The sequence below is a fragment of the Panthera tigris genome, chromosome F2 (assembly GCF_018350195.1).
Source record: "Panthera tigris isolate Pti1 chromosome F2, P.tigris_Pti1_mat1.1, whole genome shotgun sequence".
In the NCBI taxonomy this organism is placed as follows: Eukaryota; Metazoa; Chordata; class Mammalia; order Carnivora; family Felidae; genus Panthera; species Panthera tigris.
In genome coordinates, this window is record NC_056676.1 from 28,555,464 (window position 1) to 28,562,662 (window position 7,199).

The following is a 7,199-nucleotide window of genomic DNA, read 5'->3' on the forward strand; positions in this document are numbered from 1 at the left end:
CCTTCCCATGCATGCTCTCTCTCTCAGAAAAAATAAATAACCTTGAAAAAACTTTATTTAAAAATGAGGTATGCCTGTATCTAATAGGACACCTGGCATTCAGCAAATGTTTAACCCAAGTAATCAATTAAATAGCTCATATGGTGCACAAATAAAAAATAAAAGTTGCTCAGGGCCAGGTAGCAAACAGCTAACCCTCTAATACCAGCAGAACTTCTGCAAAGCTCAAGTAAAGACAGGATGAAGAGCCTCTCCAATTTCTTTAGCAACACTTGAGTTTTGAACCAATCAGTGTGAAAAGTAAAATAATTTACACATGGCCAGAAGCTGGCCAGTGGTTTCAGGCTTCACCATAAGGCATTTGGGTTTGGTTGCATGTGTGCGTTTGCGTGTGTGTGTGCGTGCGTGTATGTGCGTTATGCTATCGTTTTAATTGAGCAGTCCCTTGACTAAAAGTATTTCATCCCTTCACAGATTTGCACAGGTGGCTTCAACATTGGCCTTCTTTTTTCTATTTACTTCAGAAATAAACTGGACTTCCCGGCTCCATTTTCCTCTCCCAGCATCACTGGAGACTGTGAGCTTTCTCTGGCTGAGAAGCCAAGAGAGTCCACTGAACCAGATTAACATCATTTTAATGGATCAACCAGTGACAAGTGCTAGACTCACTAACTAGGTGGCAGACTTCCCTGCCCAATCTCCCGGGAGGATTTCAGATTTCACGCACACCCAGCCCGCTTGGCTCACCACATCTTTCGGCTCCAGATCTTTTGGGATTCCAGTCAGCAGGCCCATGTGTCTCGTTCTACCTCTGAAACCCCCAGCCACTGAGCCATGATGATTTTTCCACACCTCACCCCGGGGTGTGTCAGCACACGAAGCCAAAGCAGAACTCTTTCGAACTCACTAAAATACATGTACAACTGGGGTCTGCTAACTCAGCATCCACTACTCTCGCTCCCCACACCCCATCGTCCCCCCAAATTCACAACCCCAATAGATCCCATGAATAAAGACATGTGTGACTGTCTCTGATGGTCTGGAAACAATACAGTCATATTTAATTCCCACTTGCGCCTGATTATATTTTCAGTAGAGCAATAGCCCATGCTGCCTCCCACATTAAGCATCCCTCTGAGGCCATAAAAGATGTGACTGGAGGCCAAAGTCACACTTTCCCACAGGGGCCAAAATTGCCACATTTCTCAGAAAGCTGTATATTTTTATCCAGAACTGATTTGAAATGCTCGGAGAAAGAAATTTTTAAAAGTGTGGTCAGAAAAGTAGAAATGAGAACAACTAAATGTCCTTTATTTGGTAAGAGCTTCTTGGGAAAGAGATACATTTGGTGGGGAGAAAAATCTCTGGGCCTCAGAAGACAACAGGATGAAAGGAATACATTGTGATTATCAGAGAAGTTAGAAGACGATGGATGGAACATGGATGGAACACTTTTAGCCAAGCCTGTGACAAAGAAACACATTCCCTCAGTCAACCACACAATTTGAATGTACTCCCAGCACTGCTCATGATTGGACAAGCAGGCCCAAGGGCTTGGGTTTTGGAATAGATGTAGGGGTCATTTTCCGGGGTGTGGCTCTCCCACGTGCTAACTGCAGGTCTTGGGGTGAGTAATTGAAGAACTTAAACCTCAATCTCTTCCTTTGCAAAATGGGCTAATTATGCCTCTTCCTTAGGGCTGCAATGAGCTGAACTGACAGCTTAATATTGCACGTAGAATAAGGGAGGGCAAAGACCATTTCTAAGCGCCCATCGCGGGATGGACGGTGGTAAAAGAAACGGTCACTGCCCTCAAAGTGCACAGTCTAGTGGAAAAGGAAAGCACACATGTCTAATTGTAATAGAATGCGCACCTGCCTTAGCTGAGGTTGGACATACGTCTCTAGGAGCACAGAACAAGGGACATTTTCCTGGTGGAACCAAGATGCACATGCTGGTGGTCTCCCCCCAGGGCCTCTGCACTTTCTCATCACATCCTGCGAGAGGGGTCCTTGAGCGAGGAAACGGCAGGATGATGAGTCTGGCTCCCGACCTTGCATTCAACATGAGAAGATCCCAAATACAGTTGGTCACGTTCTGTGACCCCGTTGGGGCCCCTGACACCAGTTATACCTGTGCCTTTTTCAAAGTCTGGAAGACTCTCGTAAAATAGATTCTTCCTCAAAGGACCTTGGTCACTTCATTTATTTTCTCGAGGACTTTTGAGTCCACCTCAAGTCACACAGTCATTCAGCTGTACGGAATGTCTTCCATCAGAATCTTCCCGTGAGAGTGGAAATGTCAAAATCAATTTCCTGGAGAAGAAACAAAAAAATGCGCTTTTTTTCCCTCCCTACAATTGTCTTGATAGCAAAATTTACGAGCATAGAAAAATGCCCTGAGGGATCAGATGGAAGGCTCATTTGAAGGGTCATTGTCATCTGGACCAGCGAAAGCCCTGGAGAAGCAACTCCGCTAGGCCCCAGAGAACAGACTCTATGTCGAAATTTTTCCTCATTTTCAACAGCTACGATTCTTTTGCAACGTGCTAGTTGCATCTCAAGGCTAGTGGGTTGGCAAGGTGTTTTACATGGGAAAACTGAACAAGCTGGAGTCACAGACAGAGGCTGGCATGACATATTGCAGACAGCCTGGCGATGGGTGAGGTATGTCCAGGTGCCAAAGATATTTGGAAAGGCCCAGAGCCCTGTTAAGCTGTCTGGAGCTTCAACTACAAGGAATGCTAAGATCTTACTGGAATATATCTGCAAGTGTGGCCCATTGGAACTCAGACCACCACTCCAGACTCATTACAGAACGGTCAAAGGTAAACTGGGTCCCTTGCCACAAAAGGAAACAAGGTCCTGAAGTAAAAATCAGAAACGGCTCTTTTCCATACTGTCCCTGTCCCCACTAAATAAGCGTTGAGCAGAATTTAAAGATCGTCGGCTTGAAGAGATGCCAACTCTGTATCCTTCCTGTGCACCCCAACCCCACCCCAGCCAGCTGGTTCAGAAGTACAGGCAACTGTTACTGAGTCTCAGGATGGAAAGACTGAGCACAGCGTGGGCACAGTGCAGGCAAATCACCAGATCTGACAAACAGGAGTGATCGGAACAATGATCCCACAGCAGATCCCAGGGCAGAGCCCTCGAAAATGGGAAGCCAGGGCCCATCGCGGCCAGAGCCCTGATAGCTGGGCTGGATGCGTGTGTGAGGGCACTGGTCAGGGCTTGGGTTTGGGGAAACAGTAAGGTGAGTCCCATTCAGAACGGTGACTCCAGAATGACAGTTCAAGAAGGGCTTAGGGGCAACAATTTTGTTGGAAGAGGGCTAGAAAAGCTGAAGGTAGCTAGTACTTTACAAAGGATTGAGAAAGTGTCAGTTACGTATATCAAAAAATGTAAGTGCTGTGGAGACTTGGAAGGACAGTCAAAGCCTCCCCCAAAACACACTGCAAGCCACCCCTGACCCTGCAGAATCGGGAAGTTGCTTGGATTCAGAATTCTCTACGGTCACTGCTCTAAGGTCCCAAAGGCCAACTTAGAAACCAGGACCCCCAGGGGCGCCTGGGTGTCTCGGTCGGTTAAGCGTCCGACTTCAGCTCAGGTCATGATCTCACAGTTCTGAGTTCCAGCCCCGCGTCGGGCTCTGTGCTGACAGCTCAGAGCCTGGAGCCTGTTTCAGATTCTGTGTCTCCCTCTCTCTCTGCCCCTCCCCCGTTCATGCTCTGTCTCTCTCTGTCTGAAAAATAAATAAACGTTTAAAAAAAAAATTAAAAAAAAAAAAAAGAAACCAGGACCCCCAGTGGAGGACAGACTCAGATCTGCAAAAGTCAGCTGCCAGTGTCCTTCCCCAGCAGACGGGAGGGAGGGAGACAGGAGGGGCTTGCCGCAGTCCCCAAGCCATGAGGCACTTCAGCAGTCGGCAGAGGGACGTGCATCCTCGGTGAGCAGGGTGGGGACGGTGTCTGGACGTGTCCCCTGACAGTGTGGGCCGTGAGCACTGGGGGCTGCTTAATCGTTTCCTGCCTACAGCCCAGACAGTTCTGGGAAGGAGGCGGGGCGGGCTAGAGTTGCAGCTGGGAGGTCTGTGTGGCCAGCTGTGATGAAGCTGGAGGGGGCGGAGGCAGGGGAAACGCACGGGGCGGGGGGGGGGGGGGGGGGGTGGCGACGGGCAGGACACATCCAAACGAATCCTCGAATCCTCGAGTGTTCCGAGTGTTCCGAGGAAGGAGACGGGCCACTCAGTGTGGGGAAGGAACTCCCTTCCATCTTTCTGTATTTTCCTTCCTCTCTCTTTCCTCCCAGGCAACCGGCTAGAGGCAGGATGAGCGGTCTCAAGGAAGGAGAAATAGAAACAGCTGCTAAATTACCGGAGGTCACGTCCTGTTCGAAACCATAGCAAGAGGACAGCGCGCCACCTCGGTCACAGAGGCTGCCGTGATCCCCAGCCAAAGGCATTACGTGATACGTTGGTGGTGGCGTCACAGCCTCGGGTCGAGACGCAAATCCACAAGTCACCCTTCCTTTAGAGAAACTGCTAAAGTGCTTCCGTGGCAGCCACTAAAGCACAGATGCTCCAGATGAGTCTGGGAGGTTTTCCTTTGAGAGCTGCGTACGCCTATCATAATCCAAGACGTGGTCCCCGGGACTCTTGTATCTTGAACCCACGTTCCTGCACATGTGGCCCAGAACATAAAGAGGAGAACCCCAGTAAGGATAGGACAGCCAGCGAGTGAGCAACGGTGATAGTAGCTTAGCTCCATTTTTCAAGTAAAATCGTTTAGAATTCACTAATATCCGAAGACACAGCCACTGTTTTTTTTCATTTTCGGGTGAAACAGAACGGTCTTCAAGGTGTAAATCTTCTGAAGGCCGCCCTTCTTCAATCCAGTCTTCAATCTGGGGAAACACTCCATGCTGTCTGTAGCGAGACAGGACGCGGCAGCACTCAGAGAATGCTGTTGTCCGTATTTAGATGCACACCGAAGAAACTTTAAAACAAAGATGTCAGAGAGACTTCGAGAGAGAAAATATAAACCCAGTACCCGGGAAAATAGGCCAAGTACTTTAATGAGTCAGAACACCTCCCCGAATATGCCGATCATTTGCAGTGCTGGGTAGAGAAGCAGCAGGGCTGGTTAACGGGCCACAGGACCGTGGCCGTGCCTGACAAGGGAGAGGATGGCCTGTACTCAGCACTGGCTTATGCGATCCAGCGGCATGCAGAGCTCCATGGGAAGACAGGTGCATCAGGCTGACTGGAGCCCAAGGCATGAAACACGCTGTTTCTTTAACTCACCAAGCAACCTCTGCTGATAATGAGGACCCTCCCGTAGGCCCACGGTGGGAGATGGGAGAGCGTGCCGCTGAGGGTCAAGAACTCCACTCTAGATCCTTCAGTGATTCTGCATCTTAATTTCAATTGACTTGTTTACTTAATTTACAAATAATTTGGTTACTGTAAGTCTGCCTTTGAGAGACTGGGTCTACTGAAGAATTTAGTGCCTATGGTAAACGCAGTCAACATTAACTGAGTGAGAAAATGAATAAAATTAGGCTCCTTTGCCCTGAAGATTGAAGGATTGAAGGGAAATCCCTATAGGCAACGCCTCTCTGTGAGCAGCTGGAGAGGTAGTCTGCTAGCCTCTCCTGGGCTGTGAACAGCCCGCCATAATTGTTTTTGGATCAAACATGCAACTAATATGTTCCTAACAGAGACAAGTGCAAATAAAACCAGCTCTTGGGCTGGAGCGGTGCGGGGGGGGGGGGGCGGGATGCAGGGAGGAAGCCAGGGGAACTTTCACACTTCAGAGAATAATATAAGGCAACAAACAACCAACTACATTTCATAGTTCATGGGCAGGGAAATGACAGCAGCTGACGCTGGGCTTCAGTTGGCTTTGTAGGTTTACAAGGACAGAGGATTGGCCCAAGGTATCCCAGATAGTGATGGAAATGTCTGTGAACTAGGAAGAAGGTGGGACACTTAAAACAGGAAGTTTAGGTTCTGAAGGGCTAGATATGATGCTGGAGACCAAAGGACTGACCAGATCCTGCAGTGTCCCAGATGCCAGGCTGCTACAGGTTCATAAAGCAGAAACAGGCCTCAGAAGACCGACCAGGTAACGGTGCAAAGGCTGCGTCCCCAGAGCAAGGGACGAGAATTGAGAGAACAACTAAAATATTGATGCAGAAGTCTGATGAAAAGGGCGATTGAGTCTATTTGGGGAACTTTGTTCCTCCCTTCAACTCTCTAAATTTTTCTCCCATGCTCTATTATGTCAACTCAGCCCACTATATTTTACTGGCTTCTGCTGTACACATATGATCTCACTTAACTGTCCTACAGATGTGAGGTACCTACTCTTCCCCAATTTGTAGGTGAAGAACAAAGAGGCTATTCACAAGGTAAGTAAGTTGCCCAAAGTCATGCAGCTGATACTAAATAGCTGATCAGAGGCATAGCCCTGAATTCAAACACAGGTCTGCTGTGCTGAAAGCCAACAAGTCTCTGTGTGTGTGTCTGTCAGTGTGTGTGTGTGTGTGCGTGTGCGTGTGTACAGTTTTCCTGCTATCTAGGGAAATTAGAGAATATGATTTCTTAGCAGAAGCTTTTAAAAGTCAAGTTCTCTCTTTGGCACCTGGGTTTTTAAAATTCTTTTATATAAGCATCACATTTAGTCCAGGAAGCATTTGCTTTCGACAAGCATTAATTACACATTAGATAAGTGAAATTCTCGAATATATTCAACCCTCAGTCATACGAACAGGGCCAGCACTAATTAACACAGTAAATCAAATAGGACTTGTGGCTTAAACCAGATAAAAGCTTATTATTCCTTTACAGGAAGAAAGTCCAGGAATAAGCAGTCTACAGTGGTGTTAGTGGAACCACAGAACCATCAAGGACCCACACTCCTATCTCCCTGCTCCACCATTCCTAACACAGGACCCTCCATCTGTAAGGTCACTTCAAAACCAAATATATTACCAAAGCTCTAGCCATCCAGTCCGTGATCCAGGTAGGCATGTGAGGAAGTAAGGATGGGCAAGAAAAAATGCCCTGCCTCCATCTGTCCTGGTCATCAGGGGCACTTTCTAGAAGACCTTCTCAACAAATTCTACTTGGAACTAATTGGCCATTCCACGCCACAAGGGGATCTGGAAATGTGGCTTATGCTAAGCAGCAATGTG

The 7,199-nt window shown here is 47.9% G+C and overlaps 1 long non-coding RNA gene across 1 annotated transcript; it reads right to left on the reverse strand.

Moving 5' to 3' along the window:
* Positions 1-1,314: 1,314 nt before the first annotated feature.
* On the reverse strand, positions 1,315-5,370 carry LOC122235046. The gene is made up of 3 exons (XR_006213137.1): positions 4,376-5,370; positions 1,875-2,315; positions 1,315-1,464 (listed from the first exon to the last, which is right to left on the reverse strand). It is a non-coding gene; the product is annotated as an uncharacterized LOC122235046 (long non-coding RNA).
* Between the last annotated feature and the right edge of the window lie 1,829 nt (positions 5,371-7,199).